This window comes from Triturus cristatus, chromosome 1_1, assembly GCF_964204655.1.
Source record: "Triturus cristatus chromosome 1_1, aTriCri1.1, whole genome shotgun sequence".
Taxonomy (NCBI): Eukaryota; Metazoa; Chordata; class Amphibia; order Caudata; family Salamandridae; genus Triturus; species Triturus cristatus.
In genome coordinates this window covers 349,666,670-349,690,049 of record NC_140579.1, presented here as the reverse complement: position 1 = coordinate 349,690,049, position 23,380 = coordinate 349,666,670, and positions in this window count along the sequence as shown.

The following is a 23,380-nucleotide window of genomic DNA, read 5'->3' as shown; positions in this document are numbered from 1 at the left end:
TCCTCTAAAATCAGCAGAACTACGAATTACGATTTACTCACCTGTTATCAGGAGAGAACTCAGTGCTGCATCTTTTAGCCCAGCACTGACCCTGAAAATTAATTCTAAGCGTACTTACCAGTAACTTGAATTTCCTTCCATAGGCTAACGTTGACTGGTTTCACTGGGAAATTCTTCTAAGTGTGGAGTTTTGGAAATTACAAATATTCCTCTAAAATCAGCCGAACTACGAATTTCGATTTACTTACCTGTCATCAGGAGAGACCTCAGTGCTGAATCGTTAAGGCCAGTACTGATCCTGAAAAGTAATTCTAACCATACTTACCAGTAACTTGAATTTCCTTCCATAGGCTAACATTGACTGGTTTCACTTGGAAATTCTTCTCAGTGTGGAGGTTTGGAACTCTAAAATATTCCTCTAAAATAAGCCGAACTACGAATTCCGATTTACTCACCTGTTATCAGGAGAGATCCCAGTGCTGCATCTTTTAGCCCAGCACTGACCCTAAAAAGTAATTCTAAGCGTACTTACCAGTAACTTGTATTTCCTTCCATAGGTATCCATTGTGTGGTTTTCAGCAGAGAAGTTTCTAAGTGTGGAGTTTTGGAACTTACAAATATTCCTCTAAGATCAGCCGAGCTACGAATTTCGATTTACTCACCTGTTATCAGGAGAGACCTCAGTGCTGAATCTTTAAGGCCAGTACTGATCCTGAAAAGTATTTCTAACCATACTTACCAGTAACTTGTATTTCCTTCCATAGGCTTACATTGACTGGTTTCACTTGGAAATTCTTCTAAGTGTGGAGTTTTGGAACTTTAAAATATTCATCTAAAATCAGCCGAACTACGAATTCCGATTTATTCACCTGTTATCGGTAGACAACCCAGTGCTGCATCTTTTAGCCCAGCACTGACACTGAAAAGTAATTCTAAGCGTACTTACCAGTAACTTGTATTTCCTTCCATAGGAATCCATTGTGTGGTTTTCAGCAGAAAAGTTTCTAAGTGTGTAGTTTTGGAACTTACAAATATTCCTCTAAAATCAGCCGAACTACGAATTCCGATTTACTCACCTGTCATCTGCAGTGAACCCAGTGCTGCTTCTTTTAGCCCAGCACTGACCCTGAAAAGTAATTCGAAGCGTACTTACCAGTAACTTGTATTTCCTTCCATAGGAATCCATTGTGTGGTTTTCAGCAGACAAGTATCTAAGTGTGGAGTTTTGGAACTTACAAATATTCCTCTAAAATCAGCCGAACTACGGATTCCGATTTACTCACCTGTTATCAGGAGAGATCCCAGTGCTGCATCTTTTAGCCCAGCACTGACTCAGAAAAGTAATTCTAAGCGTACTTACCAGTAACTTGTATTTCCTTCCATAGGAATCCATTGTGTGGTTTTCAGCAGAAAAGTTTCTAAGTGTGGAGTTTTGGAACTTACAAATATTCCTCTAAAATCAGCCGAACTACGAATTCCGATTTACTCACATGTTATCAGGAGAGAAACCAGTGCTGCATCTTTTAGCCTGGCACTGACCCTGAAAAGTAATTCTAAGCGTACTTACCAGTAACTTGTATTTCCTTCCATAGGAATCCATTGTGTGGTTTTCAGCAGAAAAGTATGAAAGTGTGGAGTTTTGGAACTTACAAATATTTCTCTAAAATCAGCCGAACTACGAATTCCGATTTACTCACCTGTTATCGGGAGAGATCCCAGTGCTACATCTTTTAGCCCAGCACTGACCCTGAAAAGTAATTCTAAGCGTACTTACCAGTAACTCGTATTGCGTTCCATAGGAATCCATTGTGTGGTTTTCAGCAGAGAAGTTTCGAAGTGTGGAGTTTTGGTACTTACAAATATTCCTCTAAAATAAGCCAAACTACGAATTCCGATTTACTCACATGTCATCAGGAGAGAACTCAGTGCTGCATCTTTTAGCCCAGCAGTGACCCTGAAAAGTAATTCTAAGCGTACTTACCAGTAACTTGTATTTCCTTCCATAGGAATCCATTGTGTGGTTTTCAGCAGAAAAGTTTCTAAGTGTGGAGTTTTGGAACTTACAAATATTCCTCTAAAATCAGCTGAATTACAAATTCCGATTTACTCTCCTGTTATCAGGAGAGAACCTAGTGCTGCATCTTTTAGCCCAGCACTGACTCTGAAAAGTAATTCTAAGCGTACTTACCAGTAGCTTGAATTTCCTTCCATAGGCTAACGTTGACTGGTTTCACTGGGAAATTCTTCTAAGTGTGGAGTTTTGGAAATTACAAATATTCCTCTAAAATCAGCCGAACTACGAATTTCGATTTACTTACCTGTCATCAGGAGAGACCTCAGTGCTGAATCGTTAAGGCCAGTACTGATCCTGAAAAGTAATTCTAACCATACTTACCAGTAACTTGAATTTCCTTCCATAGGCTAACATTGACTGGTTTCACTTGGAAATTCTTCTCAGTGTGGAGGTTTGGAACTCTAAAATATTCCTCTAAAATAAGCCGAACTACGAATTCCGATTTACTCACCTGTTATCAGGAGAGATCCCAGTGCTGCATCTTTTAGCCCAGCACTGACCCTAAAAAGTAATTCTAAGCGTACTTACCAGTAACTTGTATTTCCTTCCATAGGTATCCATTGTGTGGTTTTCAGCAGAGAAGTTTCTAAGTGTGGAGTTTTGGAACTTACAAATATTCCTCTAAGATCAGCCGAGCTACGAATTTCGATTTACTCACCTGTTATCAGGAGAGACCTCAGTGCTGAATCTTTAAGGCCAGTACTGATCCTGAAAAGTATTTCTAACCATACTTACCAGTAACTTGTATTTCCTTCCATAGGCTTACATTGACTGGTTTCACTTGGAAATTCTTCTAAGTGTGGAGTTTTGGAACTTTAAAATATTCATCTAAAATCAGCCGAACTACGAATTCCGATTTATTCACCTGTTATCGGTAGACAACCCAGTGCTGCATCTTTTAGCCCAGCACTGACACTGAAAAGTAATTCTAAGCGTACTTACCAGTAACTTGTATTTCCTTCCATAGGAATCCATTGTGTGGTTTTCAGCAGAAAAGTTTCTAAGTGTGTAGTTTTGGAACTTACAAATATTCCTCTAAAATCAGCCGAACTACGAATTCCGATTTACTCACCTGTCATCTGCAGTGAACCCAGTGCTGCTTCTTTTAGCCCAGCACTGACCCTGAAAAGTAATTCGAAGCGTACTTACCAGTAACTTGTATTTCCTTCCATAGGAATCCATTGTGTGGTTTTCAGCAGACAAGTATCTAAGTGTGGAGTTTTGGAACTTACAAATATTCCTCTAAAATCAGCCGAACTACGGATTCCGATTTACTCACCTGTTATCAGGAGAGATCCCAGTGCTGCATCTTTTAGCCCAGCACTGACTCAGAAAAGTAATTCTAAGCGTACTTACCAGTAACTTGTATTTCCTTCCATAGGAATCCATTGTGTGGTTTTCAGCAGAAAAGTTTCTAAGTGTGGAGTTTTGGAACTTACAAATATTCCTCTAAAATCAGCCGAACTACGAATTCCGATTTACTCACATGTTATCAGGAGAGAAACCAGTGCTGCATCTTTTAGCCTGGCACTGACCCTGAAAAGTAATTCTAAGCGTACTTACCAGTAACTTGTATTTCCTTCCATAGGAATCCATTGTGTGGTTTTCAGCAGAAAAGTATGAAAGTGTGGAGTTTTGGAACTTACAAATATTTCTCTAAAATCAGCCGAACTACGAATTCCGATTTACTCACCTGTTATCGGGAGAGATCCCAGTGCTACATCTTTTAGCCCAGCACTGACCCTGAAAAGTAATTCTAAGCGTACTTACCAGTAACTCGTATTGCGTTCCATAGGAATCCATTGTGTGGTTTTCAGCAGAGAAGTTTCGAAGTGTGGAGTTTTGGTACTTACAAATATTCCTCTAAAATAAGCCAAACTACGAATTCCGATTTACTCACATGTCATCAGGAGAGAACTCAGTGCTGCATCTTTTAGCCCAGCAGTGACCCTGAAAAGTAATTCTAAGCGTACTTACCAGTAACTTGTATTTCCTTCCATAGGAATCCATTGTGTGGTTTTCAGCAGAAAAGTTTCTAAGTGTGGAGTTTTGGAACTTACAAATATTCCTCTAAAATCAGCTGAATTACAAATTCCGATTTACTCTCCTGTTATCAGGAGAGAACCTAGTGCTGCATCTTTTAGCCCAGCACTGACTCTGAAAAGTAATTCTAAGCGTACTTACCAGTAGCTTGTATTTCCTTCCATAGGAATCCATTGTGTGGTTTTCAGCAGAAAAGTTTCTAAGTGTGGAGTTTTGGAACTTACAAATATTCCTCTAAGATCAGCCGAGCTCCGAATTTTGATTTACTCACCTGTTATCAGGAGAGACCTCAGTGCTGAATCTTTAAGGCCAGTACTGATCCCGAAAAGTAATTGTAACCGTACTTATCAGTAACTTGAATTTCCTTCCATAGGCTAACATTGACTGGTTTCACTTGGAAATTCTTCTAAGTGTGGAGATTTGGACCTTTAAAATATTCCTCTAAAATCAGCCGAACTACGAATTCAGATTTACTCAAATGTTATCAGGAGAGACCTCAGTGCTGAATCTTTAAGGCCAGTACTGATCCTGAAAAGTATTTCTAACCATACTTACCAGTAACTTGTATTTCCTTCCATAGGCTTACATTGACTGGTTTCACTTGGAAATTCTTCTCAGTGTGGAGGTTTGGAACTCTAAAATATTCCTCTAAAATCAGCTGAACTACGAATTCCAATTTACTCAAATGTTATCAGGAGAGACCTCAGTGCTGAAGCTTTAAGGCCAGTACTGATCCTGAAAAGTAATTCTAACCGTACTTACCAGTAACTTGTATTTCCTTCCATAGGAATCCATTGTGTGGTTTTCAGCAGAAAAGTTTCTAAGTGTGGAGTTTTGGAACTTACAAATATTCCTCTAAAATCAGCCGAACTACGAATTCCGATTTACTCACCTGTTATCAGGAGAGAACCCAGTGCTGCATCTTTTAGCCCAGCACTGACCCTGAAAAGTAATTCTAAGCGTACTTACCAGTAACTTGTATATCCTTCCATAGGAATCCATTGTGTGGTTTTCAGCAGAAAAGTTTCTAAGTGTGGAGTTTAGGAATTTACAAATATTCCTCTAAAACCAGCCGAACTACGAATTACGATTTACTCACCTGTTATCAGGAGAGAACTCAGTGCTGCATCTTTTAGCCCAGAACTGACCCTGAAAATTAATTCTAAGCATACTTACCAGTAACTTGTATTTCCTTCCATAGGAATCCATTGTGTGGTTTTCAGCAGAAAAGTATCTAAGTGTGGAGTTTTGGAACTTACAAATATTCCTCTAAAATCAGCCGAACTACGGATTCCGATTTACTCACCTGTTATCAGGAGAGATCCCAGTGCTGCTTCTTTTAGCCCAGCACTGACCCTGAAAAGTAATTCGAAGCGTACTTACCAGTAACTTGTATTTCCTTCCATAGGAATCCATTGTGTGGTTTTCAGCAGAAAAGTATCTAAGTGTGGAGTTTTGGAACTTACAAATATTCCTCTAAAATCAGCCGAACTACGGATTCCGATTTACTCACCTGTTATCAGGAGAGATCCCAGTGCTGCATCTTTTAGCCCAGCACTGACTCAGAAAAGTAATTCTAAGCGTACTTACCAGTAACTTGTATTTCCTTCCATAGGAATCCATGGTGTGGTTTTCAGCAGAAAAGTTTCTAAGTGTGGAGTTTTGGAACTTACAAATATTCCTCTAAAATCAGCCGAACTACGAATTCCGATTTACTCACCTGTTATCAGGAGAGAAACCAGTGCTGCATCTTTTAGCCCAGCACTGACCCTGAAAAGTAATTCTAAGCGTACTTACCAGTAACTTGTATTTCCTTCCATAGGAATCCATTGTGTGGTTTTCAGCAGAAAAGTTTCTAAGTGTGGAGTTTAGGAATTTACAAATATTCCTCACAAAATCAGCCTAACTACGAATTACGATTTACTCACCTGTTATCAGGAGAGAACTCAGTGCTGCATCTTTTAGCCCAGCACTGACCCTGAAAATTAATTCTAAGCATACTTACCAGTAACTTGTAATTCCTTCCATAGGAATCCATTGTGTGGTTTTTCGCAGAAAAGTATGAAAGTGTGGAGTTTTGGAACTTACAAATATTTCTCTAAAATCAGCCGAACTACGAATTCCGATTTACTCACCTGTTATCGGGAGAGATCCCAGTGCTACATCTTTTAGCCCAGCACTGACCCTGAAAAGTAATTCTAAGCGTACTTACCAGTAACTTGTATTGCGTTCCATAGGAATCCATTGTGTGGTTTTCAGCAGAGAAGTTTCGAAGTGTGGAGTTTTGGTACTTACAAATATTCCTCTAAAATAAGCCAAACTACGAATTCCGATTTACTCACATGTCATCAGGAGAGAACTCAGTGCTGCATCTTTTAGCCCAGCAGTGACCCTGAAAAGTAATTCTAAGCGTACTTACCAGTAACTTGTATTTCCTTCCATAGGAATCCATTGTGTGGTTTTCAGCAGAAAAGTTTCTAAGTGTGGAGTTTTGGAACTTACATATATTCCTCTAAAATCAGCTGAATTACGAATTCCGATTTACTCTCCTGTTATCAGGAGAGAACCCAGTGCTGCATCTTTTAGCCCAACACTGACCCTGAAAAGTAATTCTAAGCGTACTTACCAGTAGCTTGTATTTCCTTCCATAGGAATCCATTGTGTGGTTTTCAGCAGAAAAGTTTCTAAGTGTGGAGTTTTGGAACTTACAAATATTCCTCTAAGATCATCCGAGCTCCGAATTTTGATTTACTCACCTGTTATCAGGAGAGACCTCAGTGCTGAATCTTTAAGGCCAGTACTGATCCCGAAAAGTAATTGTAACCGTACTTACCAGTAACTTGAATTTCCTTCCATAGGCTAACATTGACTGGTTTCACTTGGAAATTCTTCTAAGTGTGGAGATTTGGACCTTTAAAATATTCCTCTAAAATCAGCCGAACTACGAATTCAGATTTACTCAAATGTTATCAGGAGAGACCTCAGTGCTGAATCTTTAAGGCCAGTACTGATCCTGAAAAGTATTTCTAACCATACTTACCAGTAACTTGTATTTCCTTCCATAGGCTTACATTGACTGGTTTCACTTGGAAATTCTTCTCAGTGTGGAGGTTTGGAACTCTAAAATATTCCTCTAAAATCAGCTGAACTACGAATTCCAATTTACTCAAATGTTATCAGGAGACACCTCAGTGCTGAAGCTTTAAGGCCAGTATTGATCCTGAAAAGTAATTCTAACCGTACTTACCAGTAACTTGTATTTCCTTCCATAGGAATCCATTGTGTGGTTTTCAGCAGAAAAGTTTCTAAGTGTGGAGTTTTGGAACTTACAAATATTCCTCTAAAATCAGCCGAACTACGAATTCCGATTTACTCACCTGTTATCAGGAGAGAACCCAGTGCTGCATCTTTTAGCCCAGCACTGACCCTGAAAAGTAATTCTAAGCGTACTTACCAGTAACTTGTATATCCTTCCATAGGAATCCATTGTGTGGTTTTCAGCAGAAAAGTTTCTAAGTGTGGAGTTTAGGAATTTACAAATATTCCTCTAAAATCAGCCGAACTACGAATTACGATTTACTCACCTGTTATCAGGAGAGAACTCAGTGCTGCATCTTTTAGCCCAGCACTGACCCTGAAAATTAATTCTAAGCGTACTTACCAGTAACTTTAATTTCCTTCCATAGGCTAACATTGACTGGTTTCACTGGGAAATTCTTCTAAGTGTGGAGTTTTGGAACTTACAAATATTCCTCTAAAATCAGCCGAACTACGAATTTCGATTTACTCACCTGTTATCAGGAGAGACCTCAGTGCTGAATCGTTAAGGCCAGTACTGATCCTGAAAAGTAATTCTAACCATACTTACCAGTAACTTGAATTTCCTTCCATAGGCTAACATTGACTGGTTTCACTTGGAAATTCTTCTCAGTGTGGAGGTTTGGAACTCTAAAATATTCCTCTAAAATAAGCCGAACTACGAATTCCGATTTACTCACCTGTTATCAGGAGAGATCCCAGTGCTGCATCTTTTAGCCCAGCACTGACCCTAAAAAGTAATTCTAAGCGTACTTACCAGTAACTTGTATTTCCTTCCATAGGTATCCATTGTGTGGTATTCAGCAGAGAAGTTTCTAAGTGTGGAGTTTTGGACCTTACAAATATTCCTCTAGGATCAGCCGAGCTACGAATTTCGATTTACTCACCTGTTATCAGGAGAGACCTCAGTGCTGAATCTTTAAGGCCAGTACTGATCCTGAAAAGTATTTCTAACCATACTTACCAGTAACTTGTATTTCCTTCCATAGGAATCCATTGTGTGGTTTTCAGCAGAAAAGTTTCTAAGTGTGGAGTTTTGGAACTTACAAATATTCCTCTAAAATCAGCTGAATTACGAATTCCCATTTACTCTCCTGTTATCAGGAGAGAACCCCGTGCTGCATCTTTTAGCCCAGCACTGACCCTGAAAAGTAATTCTAAGCGTACTTACCAGTAGCTTGTATTTCCTTCCATAGGAATCCATTGTGTGGTTTTCAGCAGAAAAGTTTCTAAGTGTGGAGTTTTGGAACTTACAAATATTCCTCTAAAATCAGCCGAGCTACGAATTTCGATTTACTCACCTGTTATCAGGAGAGACCTCAGTGATGAATCTTTAAGGCCAGTACTGATCCCGAAAAGTAATTGTATCCGTACTTACCAGTAACTTGAATTTCCTTCCATAGGCTAACATTGACTGGTTTCACTTGGAAATTCTTCTCAGTGTGGAGGTTTGGAACTCTAAAATATTCATCTAAAATCAGCCGAACTACGAATTCAGATTTACTCAAATGTTATCAGGAGAGACCTCAGTGCTGAATCTTTAAGGCCAGTACTGATCCTGAAAAATATTTCTAACCATACTTACCAGTAACTTGTATTTCCTTCCATAGGCTTACATTGACTGGTTTCACTTGGAAATTCTTCTAAGTGTGGAGTTTTGGAACTTTAAAATATTCCTCTAAAATCAGCCGAACTACGAATTCCGATTTATTCACCTGTTATCGGTAGACAACCCAGTGCTGCATCTTTTAGCCCAGCACTGACACTGAAAAGTAATTCTAAGCGTACTTACCAGTAACTTGTATTTCCTTCCATAGGAATCCATTGTGTGGTTTTCAGCAGAAAAGTTTCTAAGTGTGTAGTTTTGGAATGTTAGAAATGGGATTTCTGGTTGGCTGAGGCTTGCGCCAGAGCCAGGCAGAAACCACCACTCTAGTCAGGGCCGGGGAGTTACACGCCAAAGATAACCCCTGCTCACCCCCTTGGTAGCTTGGCACGAGCAGACAGGCTTATCCCTGAGGCGATGTGTAAAGCGTTTGCGCGCGCACCCAGCAACAACACCCAAGGCCCACCACAAAAGAAACTCCACACAAGGTATTCTATAAAAATAGCCTTTGTATTACACAACACATTAGATAAAAACACACACTCTACAATGTGCCAACAGGCACGGGCAGAATTTACAAGGGATTATATATACAGGGGACAGGGCCACATGGACCACTGTCAGGAATTAGCACTTAGAACATAGCACAAATCACCAATAGTAAACGTAGAACATAACACAAAGTAAATGTAGAGCACAACCAGTCTCTACTGGCGCAATAATGACCTCAGCGTCATCACACTAGCATCAGGTATAAAACCTATCCTGCATCCATCACAGGGGCATAAATCACATTATGCAATTCTCGCAAGTCTAACGCCTTAGACCTAGCCACCTAAGTATACCTACACTAGGGGCGTACATAACACAGGGAAGTACATTCTCCCTACCATCAATCTAAACAAGGTAAAACAACCTCCTAGGCAGAAATCCTATCTAGAGGTATGAAATACAGGGAGCGCAAAATATACTATACACAGTACATTTCCCAACCCCATAAGCATGAACACAAGGTGCGCAAAACATACTACACCGTACATTTCCTAGCACCAAAATCGCATTAGAGTCCAGGTTGCGCCAGAACCTAAACGTAGCAGCTGCCCACTACTTGCTGGGCAGCTGGGGACAAAGCAGGGCCTAAACGCTGCAGCTGGCACTAAGTGCTGCGCAGCTGGGGAAGGCACAGAGTAAGCAGGGGCTCTCACTAGCCCCTGAGACAATATCCAACGTTGGAGCCACCTAGGCTCGAAAATGACATGTCCCCCATGGAGCGCACGGGCTCCTAAAATAATGGTGGTCCAATATAGAAAAAGGGGCTTGCCCCAAAGTACTGTGGGGCGCACTGGTGCTCTCTGGGCAAACCATGCTGGGTTGGAGCCTCTCTGGCTCAAGGCAATTCTGTCCCCACATCGCTAGGGCCACCCGGGGCTCTAGAAATACCATACGGACCCTGCCCGCCTCGTTGGAGCCTCGGGGCTCGAAACATCAATCGTTGGAGCGGCCCACTGCAGACGGGGCCGCTCGGACTATGTGCCTCATCTGGCACACACAAACAGGGGAGGGCATGTTGGAGCGGCCCACTGTCAAGCGGGGCCGCTCAGCACCGGCACTAGTGCCTTCACCTCGCCCCCTCCCCCTAGGCAGCCTCACTCACCGGCTCTCTCTCTCTCTGCCCGGTCCCGCTTCTGGGACCGGGACTTCCGGCACTGGCGGTCATGGCGGGGGCTCTCTCACCACATGAGAGCTCCGTCCCTGGAGGCGCCGGTCTTTGCCCGGTCCCCCATCTCGGGACCGGGACTTCTCTGGTGGAGCCTGCGAGGCTCCGGGGACAATGGCGGCACTTCCGCTTCCGTCCCGCGGCCCCGCCCACAACCAGGCGGGCCGCAGACTCGGCGGCCGTTTTTACATGCAGCTCGGGCCGCGGCGGTGATCTCTTTGGCGGGGAAAGTGCGGGGTGGGCACCCGTCATTTTTACATAACTCCATAAGCGGGGTAGGCACCCGTATCCCTCCTGAAGCACGAAGACGCAGGGTGGGCACCTGCATAGAATTAACGCCAAGGCAGCGGGGTGGGCACCCGCGAGACCAGCATTACGGGGGAATCCCTACGTCGGGATTCCCTCGGCAGCGATCGCAGCCCAGCACCGCCAAGGCCCACATGTTCCTCCTTCCTGGGGGAAAAGATAGCGCTTTTCAGGCGCTAGGTCACAAGTCCTGGAGGCATAAAGAAAGGGAGCAAAAATCTCCCAGCAAAGAGGCCTTTAGGAGGTAAGGGGCAATGGCAAAAAGAATAGTCCCAGAAGTCCTTCAGCGTCCAGGGCATCCAGGGGCTGGGCAGGGCCCAGGGAGGCAAGCCTTCCCCTGGGCCCCAGCAGCAGCACGCCCCTGGTAGATTCGAGTTAGAACAAGAACATTTTGTAAGGGGACACAGCCCCTTTTTATACACCACATCCCTTTGTTCTGGGTTCAGGGTGAGGGGGAAAACCAGTCGCAGCTGGTTGGGGAGCACCCTTCATGTGCTCAGCCCCTCACTCTATTCATTGGCAGGGCTAGGGTCGTCAGTCGCACCGCAGGGGGCGGGGCCAGCATTATGTGTGGAAAACCCTGTCCTATTCAGGACCCCGGTGTACTCCTCCCACCCATCTAGCTGCTGATCTCCCCTTTCACCACTGGGTGACTCATCCTGACTCTGGGGAATCCCTAGCCCGACACATGACATGATCAGCCAATCACGCGACAGACACACTGCACACCGAAGTGCCCACTTCTAGAAGTGGCACTTCCACACTAGGTACATGCACGCCGCACACATCATCGCGCAGCATTCAATCACACGAGTCCGCACATACCAAACTCGGGCCTGCACACCCCACGCATCAGGAACTACTAGGGACACATACATTCCCCATGCATTCCTATGGGAGGGCAGGCCTATCTCACCGCATGCACTCAGAATGCGCACACACTTTCCTCTGGGACACAGGGAAAGTGCGCAGAAACCAAATATCACCACACCAAGTCACCAGTAAAAAGCAAAAAAAGTTCAGGGGTGAACCTGCCAGAAGGGCCAAGTCCAACACAACCCCCTTCCAGCCAAAACGCAGGGCAGCCCAATCACCACCGTGATGGACTTCCCTGCTTGGGGCGATAGAACACGGACGCAGGCCCGCACTGCAGGGACACTCTCCGGTTCTACGCCATTCTCAATCAACATGGTTCCATCTGAAAAAAAACAACCGAAAAGAACTCAGGCCCAACTAGGCTACCCCACTGGTACTACCTAGTTGTCCACGGCCAGGACCAGGCCCTAGGCCACCCAGATACCACTGGTCCTTGCCAAACCCAGAGTGGGGGGTAGTAACCCCTGGCATACAAGCCATTCTCCACTCTCCCTCTCAGTGTAGTTCCCAACTACCACTGATCCTTCAACCTAGGGTCCGCACCCTCAGGCTGACCAGTGGTCACGGGCAAGAATGCCCCACCCTACCTCTACTTCTGGGGTTCCGTACCCTCCCAGGGAAGCACCCACCAGAACACAACTCTCCCACCAGTTCAGGACCTCTCTCCACCAACTGGTCTACCACCGGGGATCCAAGTTCACCGGCTGCACCGGGGTCAGAGGCGAGGCCGCCCTCCCTCTGCACCCCCTTCCAGAGTTCCGCACCGTCCCAACTGGAGTGGTACCCCTAGAAGGCAAACCGGCCAGGACACTGACTACAGTCGTCCTTACGTCCAGATCCGGACACACCGGCTACTGGCTCCCCAACCGAGGGACGTACCCTTTGGTCAGATGCCTGGCGGACCAGGACTTCCTAAGGGTGACACATACCTAGCGTGTCATGTGACAGTCTGCCTGGCGCAGAGCTCACGACCTCCTGTCCCTCTGACAGTGCGTGAAGATGCCCCAGCAACCTGGCGCAGAGCTCACGACCTCCTGTCCCTCTGACAGTGCGTGAAGATGCCCCAGCAACCTGGCGTAGAGCTCACGACCTCCTGTCCCTCCGACAGTGCGTGAAGATGCCCCAGGACAGAAGTGGCATCACCATGGTCACTCATTGGTGGCTCAGCCCATCCGGCTGGCCCCCTGACCCACTGGTTCCCACTGGGGACCTCTCCCCCTCTCACCCCTCACAACTGTACCCCACCTGCTATCAGGGGGGTATCACCTCACAATTGCCCGGAGAACCAGGACTTCCTGGGAGTACATATACCCTCCCGAGGGTGACACATACCTAGCGTGTCGTGTGACAGTCTGCCTGGCGCAGAGCTCACGACCTCCTGTCCCTCTGACAGTGCGTGAAGATGCCCCAGGACAGAAGTGGCAACACCACGGTCACTCAGTGGCGACTCAGCCCTCCTGGCTGGTCCCTGACCTACTGGTTCCCACTGGGGAATCCCTCCCCCTCTCACCCCTCACTCTGGACTTCCGCACCCTCCCAACTGGAGCGGTACCGCCAGACACCAGGACTACTGGAGCTCTGATTACAGACGCTCCACGTCCTCTAGACACTGGGAGATCCTCCTCAAATGACCTATTGGTACAGCCTAGGCCCCCGACCTGATGTTCCCTAAAGAAACCATCCAGGCCCTGACACTGGGTTTCGGGCACCTGGAGACACGCAGTCCCACCCACTCCTTCTCCGCAGAGACAGGACGTGAGCCCCTACACCGAGACCTAGCTGGGCTACTCTGAACCTCTTCCACCACGCTGGGCTGGAAGACACCTCAGCCACTTCTTTTGGAATCACTCCCCAATGCAAGTTCCCTATCCCAGAGAACTCACACCCAATCAACCAGCAAGCTCCTTATTTCAGAGAACTCACACCATTCATCCACACTCACACCCCCCAGACTAGTAAGACAGTTTCTACCGCCCCTGATTTCTCAACCTGACCACCACGTGACACAGGTACTATCACTCTGGGAACTGGGAATGGGACATTCACATTCATCCAGCGCATTACACATTCATCCCCAAACCCCTCCCAAGACTGGTAAGACAGTTTCTACCGCCCCTGATTTCTCAACCTGACCACCACGTGACACAGGTACCACTACCCCGGGAACTGGGAATGAGAATACATGCACTGGACACACATCTGCTGCCACCACTGGATCCCACCCTCTGGTGAATCCAGAAAACACAATGCACTAAGGGGGATGATCTACCCTCCCGAGCTAGGGACACCTAACTCACAGTGCACAAGAACACCTTTCCAAAGAAATGACATTTAAAAGCAAACTTTGAACAATAATCCCTATACCATGTGATTTATCTAAATGCAGAGTTTTGTAGTGCGGCCAGTTGCCGCTGCGGTACAGCGCAAACGCAAGTCCAAATCCCACCGCTGATCACCAATGTTAGAAATGGGATTTCTGGTTGGCTGAGGCTTGCGCCAGAGCCAGGCAGAAACCACCACTCTAGTCAGGGCCGGGGAGTTACACGCCAAAGATAACCCCTGCTCACCCCCTTGGTAGCTTGGCACGAGCAGACAGGCTTATCCCTGAGGCGATGTGTAAAGCGTTTGCGCGCGCACCCAGCAACAACACCCAAGGCCCACCACAAAAGAAACTCCACACAAGGTATTCTATAAAAATAGCCTTTGTATTACACAACACATTAGATAAAAACACACACTCTACAATGTGCCAACAGGCACGGGCAGAATTTACAAGGGATTATATATACAGGGGACAGGGCCACATGGACCACTGTCAGGAATTAGCACTTAGAACATAGCACAAATCACCAATAGTAAACGTAGAACATAACATAAAGTAAATGTAGAGCACAACCAGTCTCTACTGGCGCAATAATGACCTCAGCGTCATCACACTAGCATCAGGTATAAAACCTATCCTGCATCCATCACAGGGGCATAAATCACATTATGCAATTCTCGCAAGTCTAACGCCTTAGACCTAGCCACCTAAGTATACCTACACTAGGGGCGTACATAACACAGGGAAGTACATTCTCCCTACCATCAATCTAAACAAGGTAAAACAACCTCCTAGGCAGAAATCCTATCTAGAGGTATGAAATACAGGGAGCGCAAAATATACTATACACAGTACATTTCCCAACCCCATAAGCATGAACACAAGGTGCGCAAAACATACTACACCGTACATTTCCTAGCACCAAAATCGCATTAGAGTCCAGGTTGCGCCAGAACCTAAACGTAGCAGCTGCCCACTACTTGCTGGGCAGCTGGGGACAAAGCAGGGCCTAAACGCTGCAGCTGGCACTAAGTGCTGCGCAGCTGGGGAAGGCACAGAGTAAGCAGGGGCTCTCACTAGCCCCTGAGACAATATCCAACGTTGGAGCCAACTAGGCTCGAAAATGACATGTCCCCCATGGAGCGCACGGGCTCCTAAAATAATGGTGGTCCAATATAGAAAAAGGGGCTTGCCCCAAAGTACTGTGGGGCGCACTGGTGCTCTCTGGGCAAACCATGCTGGGTTGGAGCCTCTCTGGCTCAAGGCAATTCTGTCCCCACATCGCTAGGGCCACCCGGGGCTCTATAAATACCATACGGACCCTGCCCGCCTCGTTGGAGCCTCGGGGCTCGAAACATCAATCGTTGGAGCGGCCCACTGCAGACGGGGCCGCTCGGACTATGTGCCTCATCTGGCACACACAAACAGGGGAGGGCATGTTGGAGCGGCCCACTGTCAAGCGGGGCCGCTCAGCACCGGCACTAGTGCCTTCACCTCGCCCCCTCCCCCTAGGCAGCCTCACTCACCGGCTCTCTCTCTCTCTGCCCGGTCCCGCTTCTGGGACCGGGACTTCCGGCACTGGCGGTCATGGCGGGGGCTCTCTCACCACATGAGAGCTCCGTCCCTGGAGGCGCCGGTCTTCGCCCGGTCCCCCATCTCGGGACCGGGACTTCTCTGGTGGAGCCTGCGAGGCTCCGGGGACAATGGCGGCACTTCCGCTTCCGTCCCGCGGCCCCGCCCACAACCAGGCGGGCCGCAGACTCGGCGGCCGTTTTTACATGCAGCTCGGGCCGCGGCGGTGATCTCTTTGGCGGGCAAAGTGCGGGTGGGCACCCGTCATTTTTACATAACTCCATAAGCGGGGTAGGCACCCGTATCCCTCCTGAAGCACGAAGACGCAGGGTGGGCACCTGCATAGAATTAACGCCAAGGCAGCGGGGTGGGCACCCGCGAGACCAGCATTACGGGGGAATCCCTACGTCGGGATTCCCTCGGCGGCGATCGCAGCCCAGCACCGCCAAGGCCCACATGTTCCTCCTTCCTGGGGGAAAAGATAGCGCTTTTCAGGCGCTAGGTCACAAGTCCTGGAGGCATAAAGAAAGGGAGCAAAAATCTCCCAGCAAAGAGGCCTTTAGAAGGTAAGGGGCAATGGCAAAAAGAATAGTCCCAGAAGTCCTTCAGCGTCCAGGGCATCCAGGGGCTGGGCAGGGCCCAGGGAGGCAAGCCTTCCCCTGGGCCCCAGCAGCAGCATGCCCCTGGTAGATTCGAGTTAGAACAAGAACATTTTGTAAGGGGACACAGCCCCTTTTTATACACCACATCCCTTTGTTCTGGGTTCAGGGTGAGGGGGAAAACCAGTCGCAGCTGGTTGGGGAGCACCCTTGATGTGCTCAGCCCCTCACTCTATTCATTGGCAGGGCTAGGGTCGTCAGTCGCACCGCAGGGGGCGGGGCCAGCATTGTGTGTGGAAAACCCTGTCCTATTCAGGACCCCGGTGTACTCCTCCCACCCATCTAGCTGCTGATCTCCCCATTCACCACTGGGTGACTCATCCTGACTCTGGGGAATCCCTAGCCTGTCACATGACATGATCAGCCAATCACGCGACAGACACACTGCACACCGAAGTGCCCACTTCTAGAAGTGGCACTTCCACACTAGGTACATGCACGCCGCACACATCATCGCGCAGCATTCAATCACACGAGTCCGCACATACCAAACTCGGGCCTGCACACCCCACGCATCAGGAACTACTAGGGACACATACATTCCCCATGCATTCCTATGGGAGGGCAGGCCTATCTCACCGCATGCACTCAGAATGCGCACGCACTTTCCTCTGGGACACAGGGAAAGTGCGCAGAAACCAAATATCACCACACCAAGTCACCAGTAAAAAGCAAAAAAAGTTCAGGGGTGAACCTGCCAGAAGGGCCAAGTCCAACATGGAACTTACAAATATTCCTCTAAAATCAGCCGAACTACGAATTCCGATTTACTCACCTGTCATCAGGAGCGAACCCAGTGCTGCTTCTTTTAGCCCAGCACTGACCCTGAAAAGTAATTCGAAGCGTACTTACCAGTAACTTGTATTTCCTTCCATAGGAATCCATTGTGTGGTTTTCAGCAGAAAAGTATCTAAGTGTGGAGTTTTGGAACTTACAAATATTCCTCTAAAATCAGCCGAACTACGGATTCCGATTTACTCACCTGTTATCAGGAGAGATCCCAGTGCTGCATCTTTTAGCCCAGCACTGACTCAGAAAAGTAATTCTAAGCGTACTTACCAGTAACTTGTATTTCCTTCCATAGGAATCCATTGTGTGGTTTTCAGCAGAAAAGTTTCTAAGTGTGGAGTTTAGGAATTTACAAATATTCCTCTAAAATCAGCCTAACTACGAATTACGATTTACTCACCTGTTATCAGGAGAGAACTCAGTGCTGCATCTTTTAGCCCAGCACTGACCCTGAAAATTAATTCTAAGCATACTTACCAGTAACTTGTATTTCCTTCCATAGGAATCCATTGTGTGGTTTTCAGCAGAAAAGTATGAAAGTGTGGAGTTTTGAAACTTACAAATATTCCTCTAAAATCAGCCGAACTACGAATTCCGATTTACTCACCTGTTATCGGGAGAGATCCCAGTGCTACATCTTTTAGCCCAGCACTGACCCTGAAAAGTAATTCTAAGCGTACTTACCAGTAACTTGTATTTCGTTCCATAGGAATCCATTGTGTGGTTTTCAGCAGAGAAGTTTCGAAGTGTGGAGTTTTGGTACTTACAAATATTCCTCTAAAATAAGCCAAACTACGAATTCCGATTTACTCACATGTCATTAGGAGAGAACTCAGTGCTGCATCTTTTAGCCCAGCAGTGACCCTGAAAAGTAATTCTAAGCGTACTTACCAGTAACTTGTATTTCCTTCCATAGGAATCCATTGTGTGGTTTTCAGCAGAAAAGTTTCTAAGTGTGGAGTTTTGGAACTTACAAATATTCCTCTAAAATCAGCTGAATTACGAATTCCGATTTACTCTCCTGTTATCAGGAGAGAACCCAGTGCTGCATCTTTTAGCCCAGCACTGACCCTGAAAAGTAATTCTAAGCGTACTTACCAGTAGCTTGTATTTCCTTCCATAGGAATCCATTGTGTGGTTTTCAGCAGAAAAGTTTCTAAGTGTGGAGTTTTGGAACTTACAAATATTCCTCTAAGATCAGCCGAGCTCCGAATTTTGATTTACTCACCTGTTATCAGGAGAGACCTCAGTGCTGAATCTTTAAGGCCAGTACTGATCCCGGAAAGTAATTCTAACCATACTTACCAGTAACTTGTATTTCCTTCCATAGGCTTACATTGACTGGTTTCACTTGGAAATTCTTCTCAGTGTGGAGGTTTGGAACTCTAAAATATTCCTCTAAAATCAGCTGAACTACGAATTCAGATTTACTCAAATGTTATCAGGAGAGACCTCAGTGCTGAATCTTTAAGGCCAGTACTGATCCTGAAAAGTATTTCTAACCATACTTACCAGTAACTTGTATTTCCTTCCATAGGCTTACATTGACTGGTTTCACTTGGAAATTCTTCTCAGTGTGGAGGTTTGGAACTCTAAAATATTCCTCTAAAATCAGCTGAACTACGAATTCCAATTTACTCAAATGTTATCAGGAGAGACCTCAGTGCTGAAGCTTTAAGGCCAGTACTGATCCTGAAAAGTAATTCTAACCGTACTTACCAGTAACTTGTATTTCCTTCCATAGGAATCCATTGTGTGGTTTTCAGCAGAAAAGTTTTTAAGTGTGGAGTTTTGGAACTTACAAATATTCCTCCAAAATCAGCCGAACTACGAATTCCGATTTACTCACCTGTTATCAGGAGAGACCTCATTGCTGAATCTTTAAGGCCAGTACTGATCCTGAAAAGCAATTCTAACCGTACTTACCAGTAACTTGAATTTCATTTCATAGGCTAACATTGACTGGTTTCACTGGGAAATTCTTCTAAGTGTGGAGTTTTGGAACTTACAAATATTCCTCTAAAATCAGCCGAACTACGAATTCCGATTTACTCACCTGTCATCAGGAGAGAACTCAGTGCTGCATCTTTTAGCCCAGCAGTGACCCTGAAAAGTAATTCTAAGCGTACTTACCAGTAACTTGTATTTCCTTCCATAGGAATCCATTGTGTGGTTTTCAGCAGAAAAGTTTCTAAGTGTGGAGTTTTGGAACTTACAAATATTCCTCTAAAATCAGTTGAATTACGAATTCCGATTTACTCTCCTGTTATCAGGAGAGAACCCCGTGCTGCATCTTTTAGCCCAGCACTGACCCTGAAAAGTAATTCTAAGCGTACTTACCAGTAGCTTGTATTTCCTTCCATAGGAATCCATTGTGTGGTTTTCAGCAGAAAAGTTTCTAAGTGTGGAGTTTTGGAACTTACAAATATTCCTCTAAAATCAGCCGAGCTACGAATTTCGATTTACTCACCTGTTATCAGGAGAGACCTCAGTGATGAATCTTTAAGGCCAGTACTGATCCCGAAAAGTAATTGTAACCGTACTTACAAGTAACTTGAATTTCCTTCCATAGGCTAACATTGACTGGTTTCACTTGGAAATTCTTCTCAGTGTGGAGGTGTGGAACTCTAAAATATTCCTCTAAAACCAGCCGAACTACGAATTCAGATTTACTCAAATGTTATCAGGAGAGACCTCAGTGCTGAATCTTTAAGGCCAGTACTGATCCTGAAAAGTATTTCTAACTATACTTACCAGTAACTTGTATTTCCTTCCATAGGCTTACATTGACTGGTTTCACTTGGAAATTCTTCTAAGTGTGGAGTTTTGGAACTTTAAAATATTCCTCTAAAATCAGCCGAACTACGAATTCCGATTTATTCACCTGTTATCGGTAGACAACCCAGTGCTGCATCTTTTAGCCCAGCACTGACACTGAAAAGTAATTCTAAGCGTACTTACCAGTAACTTGTATTTCCATCCATAGGAATCCATTGTGTGGTTTTCAGCAGAAAAGTTTCTAAGTGTGGAGTTTTGGAACTTACAAATATTCCTCTAAAATCAGTTGAATTACGAATTCCGATTTACTCTCCTGTTATCAGGAGAGAACCCCGTGCTGCATCTTTTAGCCCAGCACTGACCCTGAAAAGTAATTCTAAGCGTACTTACCAGTAGCTTGTATTTCCTTCCATAGGAATCCATTGTGTGGTTTTCAGCAGAAAAGTTTCTAAGTGTGGAGTTTTGGAACTTACAAATATTCCTCTAAAATCAGCCGAGCTACGAATTTCGATTTACTCACCTGTTATCAGGAGAGACCTCAGTGATGAATCTTTAAGGCCAGTACTGATCCCGAAAAGTAATTGTAACCGTACTTACCAGTAACTTGAATTTCCTTCCATAGGCTAACATTGACTGGTTTCACTTGGAAATTCTTCTCAGTGTGGAGGTGTGGAACTCTAAAATATTCCTCTAAAACCAGCCGAACTACGAATTCAGATTTACTCAAATGTTATCAGGAGAGACCTCAGTGCTGAATCTTTAAGGCCAGTACTGATCCTGAAAAGTATTTCTAACTATACTTACCAGTAACTTGTATTTCCTTCCATAGGCTTACATTGACTGGTTTCACTTGGAAATTCTTCTAAGTGTGGAGTTTTGGAACTTTAAAATATTCCTCTAAAATCAGCCGAACTACGAATTCCGATTTATTCACCTGTTATCGGTAGACAACCCAGTGCTGCATCTTTTAGCCCAGCACTGACACTGAAAAGTAATTCTAAGCGTACTTACCAGTAACTTGTATTTCCATCCATAGGAATCCATTGTGTGGTTTTCAGCAGAAAAGTTTCTAAGTGTGTAGTTTTGGAACTTACAAATATTCCTCTAAAATCAGCCGAACTACGATTTCAGATTTACTCACCTGTCATCAGGAGCGAACCCAGTGCTGCTTCTTTTAGCCCAGCACTGACCCTGAAAAGTAATTTGAAGCGTACTTACCAGTAACTTGTATTTCGTTCCATAGGAATCCATTGTGTGGTTTTCAGCAGAGAAGTTTCGAAGTGTGGAGTTTTGGTACTTACAAATATTCCTCTAAAATAAGCCAAACTACGAATTCCGATTTACTCACATGTCATTAGGAGAGAACTCAGTGCTGCATCTTTTAGCCCAGCAGTGACCCTGAAAAGTAATTCTAAGCGTACTTACCAGTAACTTGTATTTCCTTCCATAGGAATCCATTGTGTGGTTTTCAGCAGAAAAGTTTCTAAGTGTGGAGTTTTGGAACTTACAAATATTCCTCTAAAATCAGCTGAATTACGAATTCCGATTTACTCTCCTGTTATCAGGAGAGAACCCAGTGCTGCATCTTTTAGCCCAGCACTGACCCTGAAAAGTAATTCTAAGCGTACTTACCAGTAGCTTGTATTTCCTTCCGTAGGAATCCATTGTGTGGTTTTCAGCAGAAAAGTTTCTAAGTGTGGAGTTTTGGAACTTACAAATATTCCTCTAAGATCAGCCGAGCTCCGAATTTTGATTTACTCACCTGTTATCAGGAGAGACCTCAGTGCTGAATCTTTAAGGCCAGTACTGATCCCGAAAAGTAATTCTAACCATACTTACCAGTAACTTGTATTTCCTTCCATAGGCTTACATTGACTGGTTTCACTTGGAAATTCTTCTCAGTGTGGAGGTTTGGAACTCTAAAATATTCCTCTAAAATCAGCTGAACTACGAATTCAGATTTACTCAAATGTTATCAGGAGAGACCTCAGTGCTGAATCTTTAAGGCCAGTACTGATCCTGAAAAGTATTTCTAACCATACTTACCAGTAACTTGTATTTCCTTCCATAGGCTTACATTGACTGGTTTCACTTGGAAATTCTTCTCAGTGTGGAGGTTTGGAACTCTAAAATATTCCTCTAAAATCAGCTGAACTACGAATTCCAATTTACTCAAATGTTATCAGGAGAGACCTCAGTGCTGAAGCTTTAAGGCCAGTACTGATCCTGAAAAGTAATTCTAACCGTACTTACCAGTAACTTGTATTTCCTTCCATAGGAATCCATTGTGTGGTTTTCAGCAGAAAAGTTTTTAAGTGTGGAGTTTTGGAACTTACAAATATTCCTCCAAAATCAGCCGAACTACGAATTCCGATTTACTCACCTGTTATCAGGAGAGACCTCATTGCTGAATCTTTAAGGCCAGTACTGATCCTGAAAAGCAATTCTAACCGTACTTACCAGTAACTTGAATTTCATTTCATAGGCTAACATTGACTGGTTTCACTGGGAAATTCTTCTAAGTGTGGAGTTTTGGAACTTACAAATATTCCTCTAAAATCAGCCGAACTACGAATTCCGATTTACTCACCTGTCATCAGGAGAGAACTCAGTGCTGCATCTTTTAGCCCAGCAGTGACCCTGAAAAGTAATTCTAAGCGTACTTACCAGTAACTTGTATTTCCTTCCATAGGAATCCATTGTGTGGTTTTCAGCAGAAAAGTTTCTAAGTGTGGAGTTTTGGAACTTACAAATATTCCTCTAAAATCAGTTGAATTACGAATTCCGATTTACTCTCCTGTTATCAGGAGAGAACCCCGTGCTGCATCTTTTAGCCCAGCACTGACCCTGAAAAGTAATTCTAAGCGTACTTACCAGTAGCTTGTATTTCCTTCCATAGGAATCCATTGTGTGGTTTTCAGCAGAAAAGTTTCTAAGTGTGGAGTTTTAGAACTTACAAATATTCCTCTAAAATCAGCCGAGCTACGAATTTCGATTTACTCACCTGTTATCAGGAGAGACCTCAGTGATGAATCTTTAAGGCCAGTACTGATCCCGAAAAGTAATTGTAACCGTACTTACAAGTAACTTGAATTTCCTTCCATAGGCTAACATTGACTGGTTTCACTTGGAAATTCTTCTCAGTGTGGAGGTGTGGAACTCTAAAATATTCCTCTAAAACCAGCCGAACTACGAATTCAGATTTACTCAAATGTTATCAGGAGAGACCTCAGTGCTGAATCTTTAAGGCCAGTACTGATCCTGAAAAGTATTTCTAACTATACTTACCAGTAACTTGTATTTCCTTCCATAGGCTTAC